This window comes from Nannobrachium achirus, assembly GCF_963921795.1.
Source record: "Nannobrachium achirus genome assembly, chromosome: 10".
In the NCBI taxonomy this organism is placed as follows: domain Eukaryota; kingdom Metazoa; phylum Chordata; class Actinopteri; order Myctophiformes; family Myctophidae; genus Nannobrachium; species Nannobrachium achirus.
This window is the reverse complement of record NC_137819.1, coordinates 11,345,606-11,364,522: the sequence shown is the minus strand read 5'-3', so window position 1 is coordinate 11,364,522 and position 18,917 is coordinate 11,345,606. Positions and strand designations below refer to the sequence as shown.

The window sequence follows — 18,917 nt, the reverse complement described above, 5'->3', positions numbered from 1 at the left end:
CTGGCCCCATCTGATGATTTATTTAAAAAACGACTAACGCTTCAAACTGAGTTCAACCTTTTATCAACTAAGCAAATTGAAAACTTAATCCATAAAACACAGAGCAGGACATATGAATTTGGGGAAAAGACTGGAAAGATTTTGGCACATCAGCTTCACCAAAAAACTGCAAATAGAACTATAGTGGAAATAGAAGACGGATCTGGCATCAAGCATCTTGATCACTCAGAAATTAATTTGTGTTTCAAGGACTTCTACTCTAAATTATATACTTCAGAGTCTCTCCAAGACAACTCCCTGTTTGATTCATTTTTCGAAAACTTAGACATTCCCACAATTGATGAAAGGGCTGCAGCACGTCTTGAGGAAGCATTTACAACTGAAGAGCTAATAGTGTCAATTAACTCCATGCAAACTGGCAAGTCGCCTGGCCCCGATGGCTTCCCTAGTGAATTTTTTAAGAAATTTGCTGGCCAGCTAGCTCCAATCTTAAAGTCCGTTTTTGATGAGTCCTTTAATAATGGTTCTCTTCCTCCAACCATGAGACAGGCGGTTATATCTCTTATCCCTAAGAAAGACAAAAACTTGTTACAATGCGGTTCATTTCGTCCTATTTCGCTCTTAAACGTAGACAGCAAAGTTCTTTCCAAGACTTTAGCTAACCGTTTGGAAACGGTTTTACCTTCAATTATATCAGACGACCAAACAGGCTTTATTAAAAGTCGCCACTCCTTTTTCAACATCAGACGTTTATTTAATATCCTTTACGACCCTACTCCACCCGATATTCCGGAAGTATTGATTTCGCTCGATGCGGAGAAGGCTTTTGACCGTGTGGAGTGGGACTACCTTTTTCACACTCTTCAACAATTTGGTTTTGGTCCAGGGTTTGTCTCTTGGGTTAAGGTGCTTTACTCCTCTCCGATGGCGGCAGTCCGAACAAACAACAACATCTCCACCTATTTCCCTCTTAATCGTGGGAACCGTCAGGGTTGCCCTTTATCACCCCTGTTATTTGCCATAGCAGTCGAACCGCTAGCAATCGCATTACGTAATGACAATGGTATTAAAGGAATCTTAAGACATGGTTTGGTGCATAAAGTATCTCTTTATGCTGACGACATGCTCCTATATATGTCCGACCCCTTAGTTAGCTTGCCCAAAGCACTTAATCTGCTAAAAGATTTCGGCAAAATATCAGGATATAAAGTTAATGTACAGAAGAGCGAAATAATGCCAGTGAATGATGCTGCTAAATTAATTGCGCTCAACTCATTTTCCTTTAAAATAAGTAATCATAAATTTAAACACCTGGGAATTTGGATCACGCATGACTTTAAGGACCTTTTCAAAGAAAATTTCCCCCCACTGATCCTTCGTTTGAGACAAGACTTGGAACGTTGGAATTTATTGCCTTTGTCACTGGGAGGTAGAATAAACACTATCAAAATGAATGTAATGCCCAAATTTCTATATCTGTTTCAATGTATTCCTATTTTCTTATCTAAGTCCTTCTTCTCTTCTACTGACAAGCTGATATCAGAGTTTATATGGAACAAGAAAAATCCTAGAATACGTAAGAGCATGCTACAGAGACATCGCCAAGACGGTGGACTATCTCTCCCTAATTTTCAATTCTATTATTGGGCTGCTAACATAAAAGTGATGTTGTATTGGAAGAAGCTGCCGCCCCAAGGTGCTGTCCCCAAATGGCTGCAATTGGAGAGTTTGTCATGTCACCCCACTTCCCTACATGCCTTGCTCTGCTCCAAGCTCCCATTGGCCGAACCAGTGTCCAATTACACCTCAAACCCAATTGTTAAGCACTCTGTCAAGATTTGGAATCAGTTCAGACGCTCCTTCTCACTTAATGATTTTTCAATTTCTGCCCCCATAGCAAAGAATCATAGTTTCAAACCTTCAATTACAGATGGAGCGTTCAATATCTGGGCTAGAAAGGGAATCATTTCAATTAGGGATCTCTTCTCAGAAGGCATTTTTATGTCTTTTGAGCAATTGCGGCTGAAATTTGACATTCCCCACTCTCACCTTTTTAGATTCTTTCAGCTTCGTGATTTTGTAACTTCATCCACAGTGGATTTCCCATCTCAACCACCAGACTCTCTTCTAGACTCCATCTTAGAACTCAACCCATATTCTAAAGGGGTGATCGGGGTGGTCTATTCTCAATTAAGCTCATTCAACCTGGAACCACTAATTTCAGTAAAAAATCAATGGGAGGGAGATTTGGGCTTACAGATCTCTGACAAAACTTGGAAGGAAGCATTAGATAGGATACACTCATCTTCGATTTGTTTAAGACATACTGTCATTCAGTTTAAGGTTTTGCATCGCCTCCACTGGTCCAAAGTAAAATTAGCAAAATTCGTGCCCGATATGGATCCTATATGTGATCGTTGTAGACAAGATCAAGCCACCCTTGCACATGCATTCTGGTTTTGTCCAAAGTTAAACACATTTTGGCAATCAATATTTAAAACCCTTTCAGATGTATTAGGAATGCCTATAGAACCTTCTGCTTCTATTGCAGTGTTTGGAGTTGTTTCACAAGAAATACATCTAAGTCGCAGTGGAAAAAATATGATAGCCTTTGCATCCCTTTTGGCTAGGCGACTGATACTGCTTAAATGGAAAGAAAAACTCCCACCGACTTACAAAATATGGGTTAATGATGTTATGCATCACTTGACTTTGGAAAAGATCCGTTACTCCACAAGAGGATTTGAGGGCGATCTGAAATTTTTTGCCATTTGGCAACCTTTCTTAACACATATTGAGAGGATGAGGGCTGCTGACATCAACTAATCATACTGACCCCATTGTGTTGTTTTTATTTTATTTTTTATTTTATTATATGTATGTATATATATATATATGTATATATATATTTTTTTTACTTTACTCATTGTAATGATAATCTTTACTGCACTCTCTTGTTCATGTAAATGTACCTATTGACCTTGTTTTTTTCTTATTATCATTATGATTATTATTCTCTTTTCTTTTCTTTTGATAAGGGTACAAGACACCAGGGTTGTGGCTCTTTCGGAGCGGGAACTTTGGGGGGGTGGGGGGGGGTAAAATACACCATCTTTTGTAAGTTTTTGTGAATTCATATATACAAGTTGTAAAAATAATAAAAAAACCTTGAACAAAAAAAAAAAAAAAGTACATTTCAATGTTCCCAATTTAGTCTAAATCATTGTTTCCATTTTTACACTATAATGATAATAATCATCATAGTAAGAAAGCAGAATAAATTCTTATTACCCTTTCAAAGGTTAGAGATGCACCAACCGGTTGATCATTTCCAATCCATACTTTCTTTTACAGAATTAAAATTGTTAATCCTGGGGGCTCTCTCTCTGTCAGATTGGTGCAAGAGGTCTTTTGGCGTGCAACCTCTCGCTGGGGTAGAGAGCCCAATGTTCCTTCTGAAGGGGACAGTATACTGTATATACACCTCTGCCAGACTTTGTCTGGATTCACTTCCCCATAAGTGTGTCCAAGTTACTTCTGCATTTGTTGTTTTCCATTTCAACCAAATTTCCCCCATGTGTGTCTCTACATAACAGGATGCAAGTGTGTGGTAATCCGTATGTACATTTCTCTTCACATTTAGCCTCATTTAGCCTTCAACAACCCACAAATAATATTTTGCATCCAGCATTTAAGCTGTACAAAGATGCTTATCTTCGGCTTGATCTAAAATTAAGGGAAAACAGGGTTGAAACGCTGATCTAAAAGCCCAGTCTTTTAGACAAGTTTTAGTCAACAAAATCAACACTAAAAGAAATGTTACTAATACACGTGTGAGAGTGTGTGAGAGAGTGCGTGCGTGCATGTGTGGAAAAATAGCAGATTAAGAAGCTCGCGGTGCCGTGCTGCAAGCTTGTAGATCTGCTATTTTTGAAAAATCGTGAACATTTGTGCAGGTCTTTGAATATGTTTGACCCGATTCCATTCCAAACCGTTCTTCTAGATTAGTGGTCCTCGAACCTTTTCATGTCACGGACCCCCAAAATTACATGGATTTGGTCGCGGACCCCCATCTCAAAATGTGTTGTTGCAGGGACCCCCGGAAGCAAAGTTGGCTTTGAAAAATACACCATTCAAAGATTTGCACAAATGTTCATGCTTTAAAAAAAATAGCAGATCTACAAGCTCACAGCACGTTATTTGGTCACTGGGTGCCAGAGTAGTGGGCGGCGACCTCCACCTGTCCGGGGACCCCACAGGGGTCCTTGGGGGCTTACCAGGGGGTCCCCACTAAACTAGTTCACACAACATTTTATGTATTAATGCATATTGCTCTCTGTTGGCTATTCAAAAATACAGATCTACAAGCTCAGAGGGCGTCATTTGGTCATTTGGTGCCAGAGTAGTTGGCGGGGATCCCCCCCTGGTCCGCGGACCCCCAGGGGTCACAGATTGTGCACCAGGGGGTCCCCAGTAAACTGGTCACTGGGTGCCAGACTAGAGGGCGGTGACCTCCACCCGTCTGGGGACCCCACAGGGGTCCTTGGGGGCTTACCAGGGGGTCCCCAGTAAACTAGTTCACACCACATTGTATGCACTTTAACCATATCGCTCTCTATTGACTATTCAAAAATACAGATCTACAAGCCCATAGGGCATCATTAATTGGTCATTAATGATTGGTCATCATTTGGTCATTTGGTGCCAGAGTAGTTGGCGGGGATCCCCCCCTGGTCCGCAGACCCCCAGGGGTCACGGATTGTGCACCAGGGGGTCCCCAGTAAACTACTTTGTGCCACATTTTATACTTTGAGCATTTTGTTCTCTATTGGCTATTCTGAAAATAGCAGATCTACAAGTTCATAGCACGTCATTTGGTCACTGGGTGCCAGAATAGTGGGCGGAAACTTCCACCCGTCCGGGGACCCCATAGGGGTCCTTGGGGGCTTACCAGGGGGTCCCCAGTAAACTAGTTCACGCCACATTTTATGTACTTTATCCATATTGCTCTGTATTGGCTATTCAAAAATACAGATCTACAAGCTCATAGGGTAATATTTGGTCATTTGGTGCCAGAGTAGTTGGCGGGGATACCCCCCTGGTCCGCGTGCACCAGGGGGTTTGCCTGACTGCGCCAGACATCTCACACCACACTACGTGGGGGGAGAGAGTCTGAAATTCCGGGCAGACAATCTATTTCGGCGGGGGGGGGCTAAAGCCTATTGACGTCACACACACACACACACACTGCACACACACACACACACACACGACGGCGACGTGGCGTGACATTGCAAAAATACGTTATTTCTCATAACATATTATATGTCTGCATGTTTACGTTAGTGCAAAATGGTATTAAAACGTGAAGAAACGGCACTATTTCATAGTTTATTAAAATAATACGAGTCAAGTCTGACTCCGCCATGACAGTTTTCACGGACCAATCAGAGTCCACTAGACTCTCACGTGGGCAGAGGACACCAATCAGAGTCCACGAGCGAGCTCTGTTTGGAGGGGGCTGGGACCGGAGCAGCCACACGTGCCCCAAGCATACAACCCTGATTGGCCCATTCAATGCGCCCGCTCTTTGGGCGCTTTCGAAATAGATTAAAATGTGTGCAGCTTCAGTCCACACTACAAACCACCCACCAGCAGGGGGGGTGATGTGCGGACTGAAGTGTCAGGCTACCAGGGGGTCCCCAGTAAACTAGTTTGTGCCACATTTTATACTTTAAGCATTTTCTCTGTTGGCTATTCAAAAATACAGATCTACAATCCCATAGGGTATCATTAATTGGTCATTAATGATTGGTCATCATCATTTGGTCATTTGGTGCCAGATTAGTTGGCGGGGATCCCCCCCTGGTCCGCGGACCCCCAGAGGTCACGGATTGTGCACCAGGGGGTCCCCAGTAAACTACTTTGTGCCACATTTTATACTTTGAGCATTTTGTTCTCTATTGGCTATTCTGAAAATAGCAGATCTACAAGTTCATAGCACGTCATTTGGTCACTGGGTGCCAGAATAGTGGGCGGAAACTTCCACCCGTCCGGGGACCCCATAGGGGTCCTTGGGGGCTTACCAGGGGGTCCCCAGTAAACTAGTTCACGCCACATTTTATGCACTTTATCCATATTGCTCTGTATTGGCTATTTAAAAATAGCAGATCTACAAGCACATCATTTGGACACAGGGTGTCACACTAGGTTGCGAGGACCCCCATCCGTCCGCTTCACCCACAGGGGTCAAAATAGCAGACGTACAACCTCAGGGCATGCTGCGAGTTTGTAGATCTGCTCTTTTTGGAAAATCCTGAAAAGGTGTGAATATTTTCACCCCATTCTATAAATATCTTCCAAATCAGTGCTTCTCAAACTTTTTCATGTCAAGGACCCCCAAAATGACACACGTTTGGCTGCGGACCCCCATCTCAAAATATCTTGTTCCAGTCACAAATGTTCGCTTTTAAAAAGAATTATTCAAAGGAAAAAATACATAAAAATAAGAAATAGCAGACCTACAAGCTCGCAGCGCGGCACTCGGTACCGCGCTGTGAGCTTGTAGATCTGCTATTTTTCAATAGTTAAAGCATAAAATAATTAATAAAGCGGTTCCATGTCTTATTTCAAGTGTGTGTGCGTGCGTGCGTGCGTGCGTGCGTGCGTGCGTGCGTGCGTGTGTGTGTGTGTGTGTGTGTGTGTGTGTGTGTGTGTGTGTGTGTGTGTGTGTTGTGTGTGTTGTGTGTGTGTGTGTGTGTTGTGTGTCAGTCAGTGAATGATGTATTTAATGTTTACTGTCTTGTTTTCTCATCAGATTTCCAGCGTCTCACTCTGGACACAAACACAGCACACAGAAACCTCTCTCTGTCTCAGAACAACAGGAAGGTGACACATGGTGAGGGACAGGATCAATCATATCCTGAACATTCTGACAGGTTTGATGTATATCCTCAGGTTCTGTGTACAGAGGGTCTGACTGGACGCTGTTACTGGGAGGTAGAGTGCAGTGGAGAGGTTAGGATAGCAGTGACTTATAGAGGAATCAGCAGGAAAGGATGGGGTGATGACTGTTGGCCTGGATACAATAACATGTCCTGGAGTCTGTACTGTGATGGTCACAGTGGTAACAGTTACAGTGTCAGACACAATAATAAGCAGACTGTCCTCCCTGTCACGGCCTCTAGGGGGGGCTCCAACAGAGTAGCAGTGTTTGTGGACTGTCCTGCTGGTACTCTGTCCTTCTACACAGTGTCCTCTGACTCACTAGCACACCTGTACACCGTCCACACCAAATTCACTGAACCTCTCTATGCTGGGTTCTGGTTATACCCCTCCTCCTCAGTGTGTCTGTGTGAGCAGAGATAGAGTCTCTATGTGAGGGTGACATCAGGTCGCCATGGTTACTCAACAATAACATGTTTGAGTGAGTGCAGGTTGTCATGGCTACCACGTCATGGACTCCATATTTGGGCATGAGTGACTCGTGGTGACATCACGGTGACATCATCATGATGATGTAATCAGCAGCACAGTGACATCACACATTACAGCTCCTGTAGTTTCAGTGTTTCTCTGACGTTGTCATGACAACAACCCCATGTGTTTGACCTTTGACCCCGGACCCCCATGAGAAAAGATTTGTGTAGTTAAAAATCAAACCTCGGTTCGAAGTGAAGCGGTGGACAGATAAAACCTCTATTCTGAATGTATTTGTGGCTTACTACATATTTTAAACCCTGAAGGCCAAATTATCATGTGAAGCTTGACCAATCCTCAAAGTATCCATTCATCTAACCGGGAGGGACATCGACATTTTGCTTTTTGAAAAAGCCTATTCATTCTGGACTGATATTTTACACGTACGGGACAGGAAAAACCTGTTCATCCTGGCCTGGAGTGACCATATATGGACATAAGGTAACATACTTTGTGTTTTTGAAAAACCCTGTTCATTCTGGACTGAGATCACCATATATGGTAATTAAACAGACTTTCTGTTTTTGGAAAAGCCTGTTCATTCTGGACTGAAATGACCATACGTGATACACACAAAGCCATTCATTGGAAGCGGTTTTCACCGCTTCAAAAATGTTACAAATTATATAAAAGAAACACAAACATTTTCCCTAAAATAGCAGATCTACAAGTTCACAGCGCGGCACTGAGTGCCGAGTCCCCGAGCTTGTAGATCTGCTATTTTTGAAAAATCGTGAACACTACTTTTTTTTTTACCAGATTCTGCTAAATCAGTGGTTCTCAAACCTTTTTCATGTCAAGGACCCCCAAAATGACATGTAATTGGTCGCTGACCCCCCCCCCCCCCCATCTCAAAATGTGTTGTTCCAGGGACCCCCAGAAGCAAAGTTTGCTTTTAAAAATATACATTCAAAGGTTTGCACAAATGTTCATGGTTTAAAGAAAATAGCAGATCTACAAGCTCACAGCGCGTCATTTGGTCTTTTCGTGCTAGAGTGGTGATCGGTGACCTCCATGTGTCTGGGGACCCCACAATGGTCGTGGACTGTTTACCAGGGGGTCCCCAGTAAAAACAACATTTTAACCACTTTAAGATTATCGTTTTGAGGTGGGTGGGGTCTGGCTATTAAAAAATACAGATCTACAAGCTCACAGCGCGTCGTTTGGTCGTTTCGTGCTAGAGTGGTGTTCGGTGACCTCCATGCGTCTAGGGACCCCACAAGGGTCGTGGACTGCGTACCAGGGGGTCCCCAGGAAAAGTAGTTAACATAGCATCACAATCATTTGAACCACTTTATCCATTTGTATGTTGGCTATTCAAAAACACTGTATTTTTTAATAGCCAGACCCCACCCACCTCAAAACGATAATCTTAAAGTGGTTAAAATGTTGTTTTTACTGGGGACCCCCTGGTAAACAGTCCACGACCATTGTGGGGTCCCCAGACACATGGAGGTCACCGATCACCACTCTAGCACGAAAAGACCAAATGACGCGCTGTGAGCTTGTAGATCTGCTATTTGTTTTAAACCATGAACATTTGTGCAAACCTTTGAATGTATATTGTATATTTTTAAAAGCAAACTTTGCTTCTGGGGGTCCCTGGAACAACACATTTTGAGATGGGGGGGGGGGGGGTCAGCGACCAATTACATGTCATTTTGGGGGTCCTTGACATGAAAAAGGTTTGAGAACCACTGATTTAGCAGAATCTGGTAAAAAAAAGTAGTGTTCACGATTTTTCAAAAATAGCAGATCTACAAGCTCGGGGACTCGGCACTCAGTGCCGCGCTGTGAACTTGTAGATCTGCTATTTTAGGGAAAATGTTTGTGTTTCTTTTATATAATTTGTAACATTTTTGAAGCGGTGAAAACCGCTTCCAATGAAGGGCTTTGTGTGTATCACGTATGGTCATTTCAGTCCAGAATGAACAGGCTTTTCCAAAAACAGAAAGTCTGTTTAATTACCATATATGGTGATCTACAAGCTCAAAAAAGGTTAAACTTTCTTTTAAATATACAAATGTTTTTTGGGGGTCCCTGATACAAATATGTTCAAATGGGGGTCCCTGGTCAAATCCATATTAATGTCAAACTCTATGGTATAAAATGAGTCATCACCACAGGGAGCTTTAGATCTTAGATTAGATCAGATAGAAGTGCACAAACCTCCACTTCACACATTTATAAATATGTATCATAAATACTGTCCATCAATGATGATGATGTAAATATCAGTGTCATACTTGTGTCTCTTATGTTGATATAAACTCATATCTTATTTGTATTTTATTTTTTATATTTGTATACAATGGACAGAGATAAAGTGTATATGTGATCATGTAATTGTCACAGTATCAATATTGTTTCTTGTATATAAACCTTTATACTGAACCACTTGAACCCCATATACTTTATTGACTGGGGTTCCCCAGGGTTCTGTAATTGGTCCCCTGCTTTTCCCCCACCTCTACATCAGATCTCTTGGGTGAAAATAGCAGATCTACAAGCCATCTAATAGCTAAGATCTACATCACAAAGTGACACATTGTGAGCCGTGTTCATTTTGATAGCAAATTATTGTGTCATATTTTAATCATACTGTTTTTCTTATTATTATTTGTTTTTGTCTAGTTTTAGTTGACTAAATGTCATAGCATTTTAGTTGACTAAATGTCATAGCATTTTAGTTGACTAAATGTCATAGCATTTTAGTTGACTAAATGTCATAGCATTTTAGTTGACTAGTGAAAGTGAACCAAACATAAAATGACTTGTCTTTTAGTTCTACTGGATCTCTTCTCCACTTGTCCCTCCCTGACATTTTAGTCTAGTTTTTATTTGTTGATGAAATGTTCAATATATTTTGTCAGAATGTTGTCAATCACTCTGTATTCAAACATCTACTAAATGTGTTGTTAATGAACTCGAATCAATCATTGTTTATTCATTGATTTATTATCAGATCATTATTTCCTCACTCATTCCATTATTGTGTTTCACTTAAATATTAATGTGATGCTGTTCTCATTGTTCACATGTTATTGTATGATCATGTGTAGAAGTAATAATTGTTTAATAAATTGATCGTTGACAGTCTGTCGTTGTTCCTGTGTATTAATATTCATAGTGTTGTCATGATAACATGGCCACAGCTCATTGGTCATGTATAATATTGGATCCTCACAGCTCATTGGTCATGTATAATAACTAGGTTGGAAACAAAGGTCTCATGTTCATGATTCGCTGCAATCCAGGATGGCTTGGTTCGAGGCTTAACATAATTATTATAAATATTTTTGTAAAAGTCTATAGGGAAAATGAATGGGAGATTTTTAAGTGGCACCAGTAAACCACTTCCGCTGTGATGCTCTATATGTACATGGTATGTAACGTCTTGTCAAAGCACTTATTTGTTTTTCTTCTTTTCAATACGCCGCTCATGACATCATCTTTAATGGACGAAGCGCCTCGCGGTCGCGAGGCGACCCTTTACGTACACTATGATACAAATAACCACAGTTTACTCTTTGATTTCTGTCTCATTCTCTCTCTCTCCCACCTCCCAGGAAAATATTTCCTTCTCCGTCGTTCTGCTCCATCCTCTCTCTCTCTCTCTCTCTCTCTCTCTCTCTCTCTCTCTCTCTCTCTCTCTCTCTCTCTCTCTCTCTCTCTCTCTCTCTCTCTCTCTCTCTCTCTCTCTCTCTCTCTCTCTCTCTCTCTCTCTCTCTCTCTCTCTCTCTCTCCCTCTCTCTCCCCCGTAGACTTGGCCAGTAGTTCTCAACCTTTTCAGGCCGCGAGCCCCAAAAGAAACATATTTTAACTGGGGACCCCCCCACTCTACGAGCACTAAGAGTTGAGGCACAACATTTTGTATAACACAGCAGATCTGCTATTTTCACAATTTCTGCCTCTAATATTTGACAATTTGGCCAATGTTTAATTTGTCATTTTTAGAGGTATTAAAAAGTCCTTAAATTGTCACTTTAGAAATGAGCAGATTCCTTCTATACACCTAAACTTTATGTTGGTTTGTTTACTGTTGAGAGAGAAAACAATGTTGCACATTAAGTTAATCATCTGGGGACCCCCCCTGGGGGTCCCGACCCACAGGTTGAGAACCACTGGACTTTGGGCGATCACACCAAATGTACTTGCTCCACCCACTCCTCCTGCTCCAGCCACTCCTCCTCCTCTGAAGATTGGTCCTCGTCCGGCTGAGGGTGGTGCTGCTGGTGGTGGTGTGTGAGGTGTGTCTCGTCGCCCCGCTCGTCCCGTGCGTCGCCCCGTGCGTTGTCCTTTGCGTCGTCCCGTGCGTCGGTGTCGTCTCCCTGGCCGTGTGCGAGCGAGGAGGAGAGCGTGGAGGCGGCGTGAGTCCAGTCGGCTGCATCCAGCGCCAGCTCCACCGCGGCCCCCCGCCTCCGCGCAGCACTCCTCCACCTCCCCCTCCTCGTGAATCTCGTGCCCGGGCGCCAGCGGAGCCTCCGGGGCGGGCTGGGCGGGTTCAGCGTCGCCCTCCGGGGCGGCGGAGGAGTCACAGCCCTGGCCCCCCTGGTCCCAGCACTCGTCGGGGGACTCCCGGTGGTGGTTGCTCTGGGGGATGAGGGCCAGGCTCTGGGGGCTGTTCTGGTGGGACGAGGGGGGGATGAGGGCCAGGCTCTGGGGGCTGTTCTGGTGGGACGAGGGGGGGATGAGGGCCAGGCTCTGGGGGCTGTTCTGGTGGGACGAGGGGGGGATGAGGGCCAGGCTCTGGGGGCTGTTCTGGGCCGTGATGTTCTGGCTGAACCAGGCCATGATGTTGTCCAGCAGCTGTGCCGAGGCCTCGGGGTCCAGAGGCTCCAGGCTCTGGGGGTCGCTGGGCGTGAAGGCGCCGCCCGGCGGGATGACCGGAGACAGCGGCACCTCCTCCTCCTCCTCCTCCTCGTCCCCCTCCAGCTCCCGCTCCCGGGACGGGAGGCACAGCTGGGTGGGAGGGGGGCGAGGGATGAGGTGGAGCGGGGAGGCTCCGGTGGCGCGAGGAGGAGCTGGAGGAGGCGTGTGTCGCGGGGCGTACGAGCCGGAGCCGCCGGCTCCCTCTTCTTCCAGCTTGGCGGCGGCGCCAGAGCAGCCGTCGGGTTTGCGGGCGGTCGCGGTCGCCGCCGGGCGGCCCACAGATTCTCGCGGATTCTCCAGGCTGGGATTTGGGTGGATTTCGGGGGCCGTGACTCCGCTCGGGGCCGTCGTAGCCGGGGTTCGAGCTCCGGCCGGCGGCAGCCCGGTGGACGGGATCCGGGTCGTAGCCCGGCTCCGCGTCGCAGGGAACGCCGTGGTCGTAGGCGCGGTGCGGGCCACCGTCCTCCGCGTCTCGCTGCCCGCCGAAGGCACGCGAGTCCAGGTGGTACGGCGCGCCGATGTTGGCGTCCAAGTGGTAAGGGGGGGTGATGTTGGCATCGAGGTGGTACGGCTTGTTGCCGTCGAGCTGGTACGGGGTGGTGATGTCGCCCAGCCTCATCAGGCTGTCGCCCAGCTTCAGCAGCTCGGCGGTGAGGCAGGGGGGAGGCGGGGGAGGCAGGGGGAGGCGGTGGCAGGGGACGGGGGGAGGAGGGGGAGGCACGGGGGGCTGCGGGGAGGAGTCTGTCCTGGCCGGGGGGCGGGGGGGCTCCAGGAAGGAGGAGGAGGAGGGGCGCCTGGCCCCCGACGCGGCGGGGGAGCGCGAGGAGGGGTCGCCCAGGTCCGCCGCTCTCTCTGTCTCCGGCCTTCCGTCCGTGGCTCTGTCTCTATAGATAGATAGAATACTTTATTGACAGATATAAAATACATTGCAACAATGACGTCAATTCCGGAAATCATTGAGAGAGATTTGATCGATTGATTTGATTGATTGATTTGAGATTATACATAAACATATAATATAATATACATATCGGACAAGAGGTACTCAAGGAGAAAGATTAGTGCAAATTATGCCATCCGGGGTAAGGATATAACTAAGACCAGTTAGCATTAAGGTAGTAACCTCTCTAATATAACTACTAGCCAATGTAGGGTGCGCTTTGGTCCAATCATCTCTCAGGTAGTAGCGGTATGGAGAGCAGCTGAAAAGGTGTGCAAAGTTGATTTAAAATGGAATCTCTTTTCTCCAGTGTTTAATAACCAAGGTCTATTGCTGGAAGATCGTCCCATTCGCTTCCCGAGGTGGAGTTCCGAGGGGATTCATACATTGGGGGATTTATTTGAAGATAATGGGTTACGATCCTTTCAAGATCTGTGCACTATATTTAATCTGCCTGGTACCTCCTTTTTCTTCTATTTACAACTGAGAACTGCCATGAGGACATATGGGGTTCCATGGCAAACTTCCCTTAGGATGCACCCCTTACAGGAGTTTATCTGTGATATAAATAGAACAAGAGGTTTGGTTTCCACCTTGTATGCATATGTGTTAGACTCTAGTTATAGCCCCTTATCTGTTAATACCGTATGGAGGAGTGATATACCCAATTTGGATCCGGATTTCTGCTGGGACACAGTATGGTCTAATATTAAGTTAGCTTCTAGGAATCCAGACCACCAACAAATCCATCTAAACTTCGTACACAGAACATACTTGACTCCCCGTAGACTATGTGCCATGAGGATTTTAAATAATCCTAAATGCACTTTTTGTGCTTCAAATAGTATTGGCACCTTCTTCCACATGGTCTGGGAATGTCCAAATGTTTTAGCATTTTGGCATTTGGTTGCTGCCAAACTCTCAGTAATTTTTAGTTCTGTTATCACACCTTCTCCAGAGTTATTTTTACTAAATGATGACTCAAAATTGCATCTAAATAGAATACGCACACGCGTCTTCTTTGCTGGAGTGACGGCGGCTAAGAAGATGGTTGCTACCCGGTGGAAGCCTCCTCATACTCTAACATTTCGCCAATGGGCGCTAACCTTTTTAGATATTGTTTATCTCGAACAGTCAACGGCGAGATTACATGGGGCGAGTGAGGAGAATGTTCTTATATGGTCTAGTATTGCAGATAAGCTTAAAGACATGATTCAAGAGGTCGGTGCATAGTGGTTCTGAAATTGCACTGTTGGTCCGGGGAATGAGGGGTGGGTGGGTTTATGTTTGTTTGTTTTTTCCTTTAAGTATTATTTTGTTTTTGAGTTTTTTATGTATGTATTCATGTTGTATTTTGTTGCATTTCCATTTTTATTATTTATTATTGATACATGTGATTCTGGATTTCATGAAAAATTTAAAATAAAAAAGATTTGATAACAAAAAAAAAAAGGTAGTAACCTCAAAAAAAACTCAAATCTTGCAAGGGAATTTAGACATTTCAGGGCTGGAGGGAAGAGGGCATTCCACAGAACAGTGGCTGCGTGATAAAATGCCTGTTCGGGGAGCCCTCCTAAACCGGAATAAACTTGGCTCCTTATTTGAGTGTGAATGGGCCCTAGGTCATATAAGCTTCCCCTGGTTGCGTACCTGTCTGCGTCCGCCTGGCGGTCCCGGCGGGACTCCTGCAGAGACAGCTGGATGGCCAGCAGGATGTTGGGGTCGTCCTCGTCCAGGGAGGACAGCGCCGCTCGCCGCCGGCCCTCAATCCTCTCTGGGCCGTCTGCAATCACACAGAGACAACACAATGATAGAACCTTCTGCAATCACACAGAGACAACACAATGATAGAACCTTCTGCAGTCACACAGAGACAACACAATGATAGAACCTTCTGCAGTCACACAGAGACAACACAATGATAGAACCTTCTGCAATCACACAACAATAACACAACACAATGAGGCTCAGCCTTAACTGTGTCGTTTTAGACTAGATGTTGCTCAACCAGTTCCTTGTCCACTCACGGGTAGGCGGCCAATTAATCAACTCGCCGGGATCGAACTGGGAACCGAGCGGCCGCTCTACTCTACCTCTGGCTAAAGCTCTATGACGATTATTACTCACAGCACATAGTAATTCATTAAGCAATAACTGAAGTCTGTTGGCTGCCATCTTGGTTTGTTGACATGTTTGAGAGTATGCTATGTACTTATTTGGCATACTCTCTCTTTTTTTTTATCACACAGCCCCAGCAAGGAATCCGCTGGTATTCGTGTACCATTCCTCATGAATTCATTCATACAATTTATATTACATTGTGATTGTAATTCATTCATAACCCATAGTAACCAATACTAATTCTGTTCTTGATGAATTTTGTCTTGCCATTTATAATACATGTGTAATTGTGATGTAGAACATGACCTGTACTTGTCCAACAGGCACGTGCTGAGACCTTAGTGTCAACCCCTGCTGCCTATAAAATACATGGACAAATTTAAGCAATATTAAGCCAGAGGGTGTGCATCATTACGATTATCGGCACGCCAGCATTGCTGCAGTAACCAGCCGATAGACAAGTTCTGTAGGCAGGGGTGAAGTACCGATATAATCATGATAAGGCACAACCCTCCAGAGTTTAATATTGTGATTATACAACCGTTACCCTTTAAAAAACACACGTCAACTTCATTTCATTGTAATTCAGATATTCAATGGAAATCTGTCCATTTTTAATGCCAGAAAAATGGACAGATGCCATGAAAACTGCTAGCCACTTACAAGGCATCGCCTACGGAAACAATAAAAGCGAGCGTTTGCGAACCGACCGGGCACAGCTGATTTCTTTGTTTGATGAGACCTGTTCCATAGTGCTCATTATCATCACGGGTAGATGGATATTTCAACCGATCAGATTGCTTCGTCTGAACTACCCTTCTATAATTCCATGTATTTTACGGCTCTCAGGTACTGTACCTGTGCTGTCGGCTCTCCTGCTGGTCTCTGGAGTGTTGCTGTTGCTGCGAACGCTGTGAAGACGACGCTGCCGGTGTCTGCGGCGGTACTGGAAGTCAGCGTATTCCTAGAACATACAGGAAGTCAGTGTACTACTGGCATAAAAACATACAGGAAGTCAGTGTACTACTGGCATAAAACATACAGGAACTCAGTGTACTACTAGCATAAAACATACAGGAAGTCAGTGTACTACTGGCATAAAAACATACAGGAAGTCAACGCTAGCATAACAACAACATAGCGTTCACCACCAGTGAACTCAGTCTCTTTTAAATAATGTGGGTGTTTTTGCCTCTTAAGCGGCGCATGCTGCAGTGCGGGGTCAGCTTAGCAAAGCTCGCAAGAGACGTCCGTAGCACGGCACGCACACAGCCAGGACTGCACTGGTATATACAATATATATAATATACTGGGGCAGCATAGCTCAGGGGTAGAGAAACCGTCATTAGAGCACGAGTCCTTGAGCAAGACTCTGAACCCCTAGTTGCTCCTGGTGAGTAGGTTGGTGCCTTGCATGGTTTCCTCTGCCATCGGTGTATGAATGTGTGTGTGAATGGGTGAATGTAATGCACAATATATGTAAAGTGCCTTGGATAAAGGCGCTAAATGCACCATTTACCATGTTATACTGTACGCATTGGTTTATCAAGTGACATTTTGCACTGTTGGTGTCTGGGAATGGGACGCAACCTTGTCTCATACTGTAATAACTGCATCCCCAGACCTGTGATGCATATGTTTCTACAGTAATGTTAGTCTGCTGGCCAAACACCTTTGATGCATTTCGTGTGTGTGTGTGTGTGTGTGTGTGTGTGTGTGTGTGTGTGTGTTACCTGTGTGTGTCTGTCTCTCTGCTCTCCGTCCCCCAGTACTGAGTGTCGTGCCAGCATCTTAACACACATAAGCAGAGCTTAATTAATTACACTTTATTATTATTTTTATTTTAAAGACCCTTCATCGCTTGATTTTGACAGGAAATTTAGATTTAGTTTTAGTCATAGTCTTTTGATTAAAATGCCATTCAGTTTTAGTCACATTTTGGTAATCTGAAAATGAGTTTTAGTCTAGTTTTAGTCGACTAAATATCATTAATATCATTTAATGATATGATTTAGTTAAATCTACAGTTAAGTTTGTCGACAACAATGTATTTTGCCAGGCCTTCATGGCTGTGAAATGCCTGATTGCTGAGGTTGGAACTAACAGGCTAACTTGGGACTCACTGTCCCTCCTCTGTACGCCCAAACCATCTCACTGTCCCTCCTCTGTACGCCCAAACCATCTCACTGTCCCTCCTCTGTACGCCCAAACCATCTCACTGTCCCTCCTCTGTACGCCCAAACCATCTCACTGTCCCTCCTCTGTACGCCCAAACCATCTCACTGTCCCTCCTCTGTACGCCCAAACCATCTCACTGTCCCTCCTCTGTACATGCCCAAACCATCTCACTGTCCCTCCTCTGTACGCCCAAACCAGTCTGGCCTCTCTGGCTTTATCTCCAAAACATCTGTCATGCGCTGTCCCTCTAAAGCCCTTATCAGAGTCTGCGGTGAAGAGCTATCCACCGCAAATTTTAGGTGAAAAGCTTTCCACCTAAAGTCAGAAAATAAGTGAAGGTCATCATAGTCAGCCACGGCCCACAGTGAAGTCCTATCTAGACCGCTCCAGGTCGACCAATCATTGAACGGGGTGATGGGCCGATCTGTCTGAAAGTAAAAACAGAGAGATGTGTCGGGTGGAAAGCTCTTCACCGCGAGTAATGACGTAATGTTGTAGTTTTATGACTCAAAAAGACCACTGCGGTGCCGACTCTGATAGGGCCTTCATGCACCTCGTTCCTGATCCTATCCATCCTTGTTACTCTCAGAGAGAACCTCAGCATTTTAGTCTCTGCTGCCTCCAGCTCTGCTTCCTGTCTTTTCCTCAGTGAGCCTCTAAACCGTACAACATAGCTGGTCTCACCACCGACTTGTACACCTTCCCTTTCATTCTTGCTGATACTTTCCTATCACACATCACCCCTGACACTTTCCTCCACCCAAGAATAATAAATAACATTCCATTCCAAGTGAGTTTAGTCTGAATATATCAGAGCCACAGGGCTGCTGGTTAAACCACATGCAGTCAGCAGGGACAGGGGGTGACGCACGTGACTCATGCACGACACCTGCTGGACGTTTAGGGAACAGCGTTGGCCAGCTTAGCATGAAGGGAGGGGAGTCTGTAGCTGTTAGTGTGTGTGTGTGTGTGTGTGTGTGTGTGTGTGTGTGTGTGTGTGTGTGTGTGTGTGTGTGTGTGTGTGTGTGTGTGTGTGTGTGTGTGCGTATGCGTGCACGAGTCTTACCTCAGGAGAGGCGAAGCCCAGGTACTCCCAATCCCATGATCCTCCAGGGAAACTACAGACAAACAGAAACAACAATATGTTCTTACAGAGCTACACACAGACAGACGTGGTTCAGCTGATATATTTAACCGTTATCACGGTCCTCCTTCGGGAGTCGCCTGAACACGACCATCTCCGGTACTAAAAATATATGATGTGAGTTTCAGTGGGAAGGAATACCACGTCTCAAACTGATTTTCTGCAATTGATTGAGTAGTTCAT

The 18,917-nt window shown here is 44.9% G+C and overlaps 1 protein-coding gene and 1 pseudogene across 2 annotated transcripts in view; one reads left to right on the top strand and one right to left on the bottom strand.

Moving 5' to 3' along the window:
* The window catches only part of LOC308293400 (NACHT, LRR and PYD domains-containing protein 3-like), a 323,097-nt gene that overhangs the window by 22,679 nt on the left and 281,501 nt on the right, over positions 1–18,917 (top strand). The window lies entirely within an intron of this gene.
* The window catches only part of LOC308292286 (ankyrin repeat and IBR domain-containing protein 1-like), a 26,303-nt pseudogene continuing 19,004 nt past the window's right edge, over positions 11,619–18,917 (bottom strand). Inside the window, exons 13-20 of the transcript in view lie at positions 18,657–18,708; positions 17,146–17,202; positions 16,271–16,376; positions 14,942–15,074; positions 12,533–13,235; positions 12,223–12,441; positions 11,899–12,093; positions 11,619–11,810 (exon numbers count right to left, since the gene is read on the bottom strand). The product of the transcript in view is annotated as an ankyrin repeat and IBR domain-containing protein 1-like (transcript). The remainder of the gene's footprint in view (positions 11,811–11,898; positions 12,094–12,222; positions 12,442–12,532; positions 13,236–14,941; positions 15,075–16,270; positions 16,377–17,145; positions 17,203–18,656; positions 18,709–18,917) is intronic.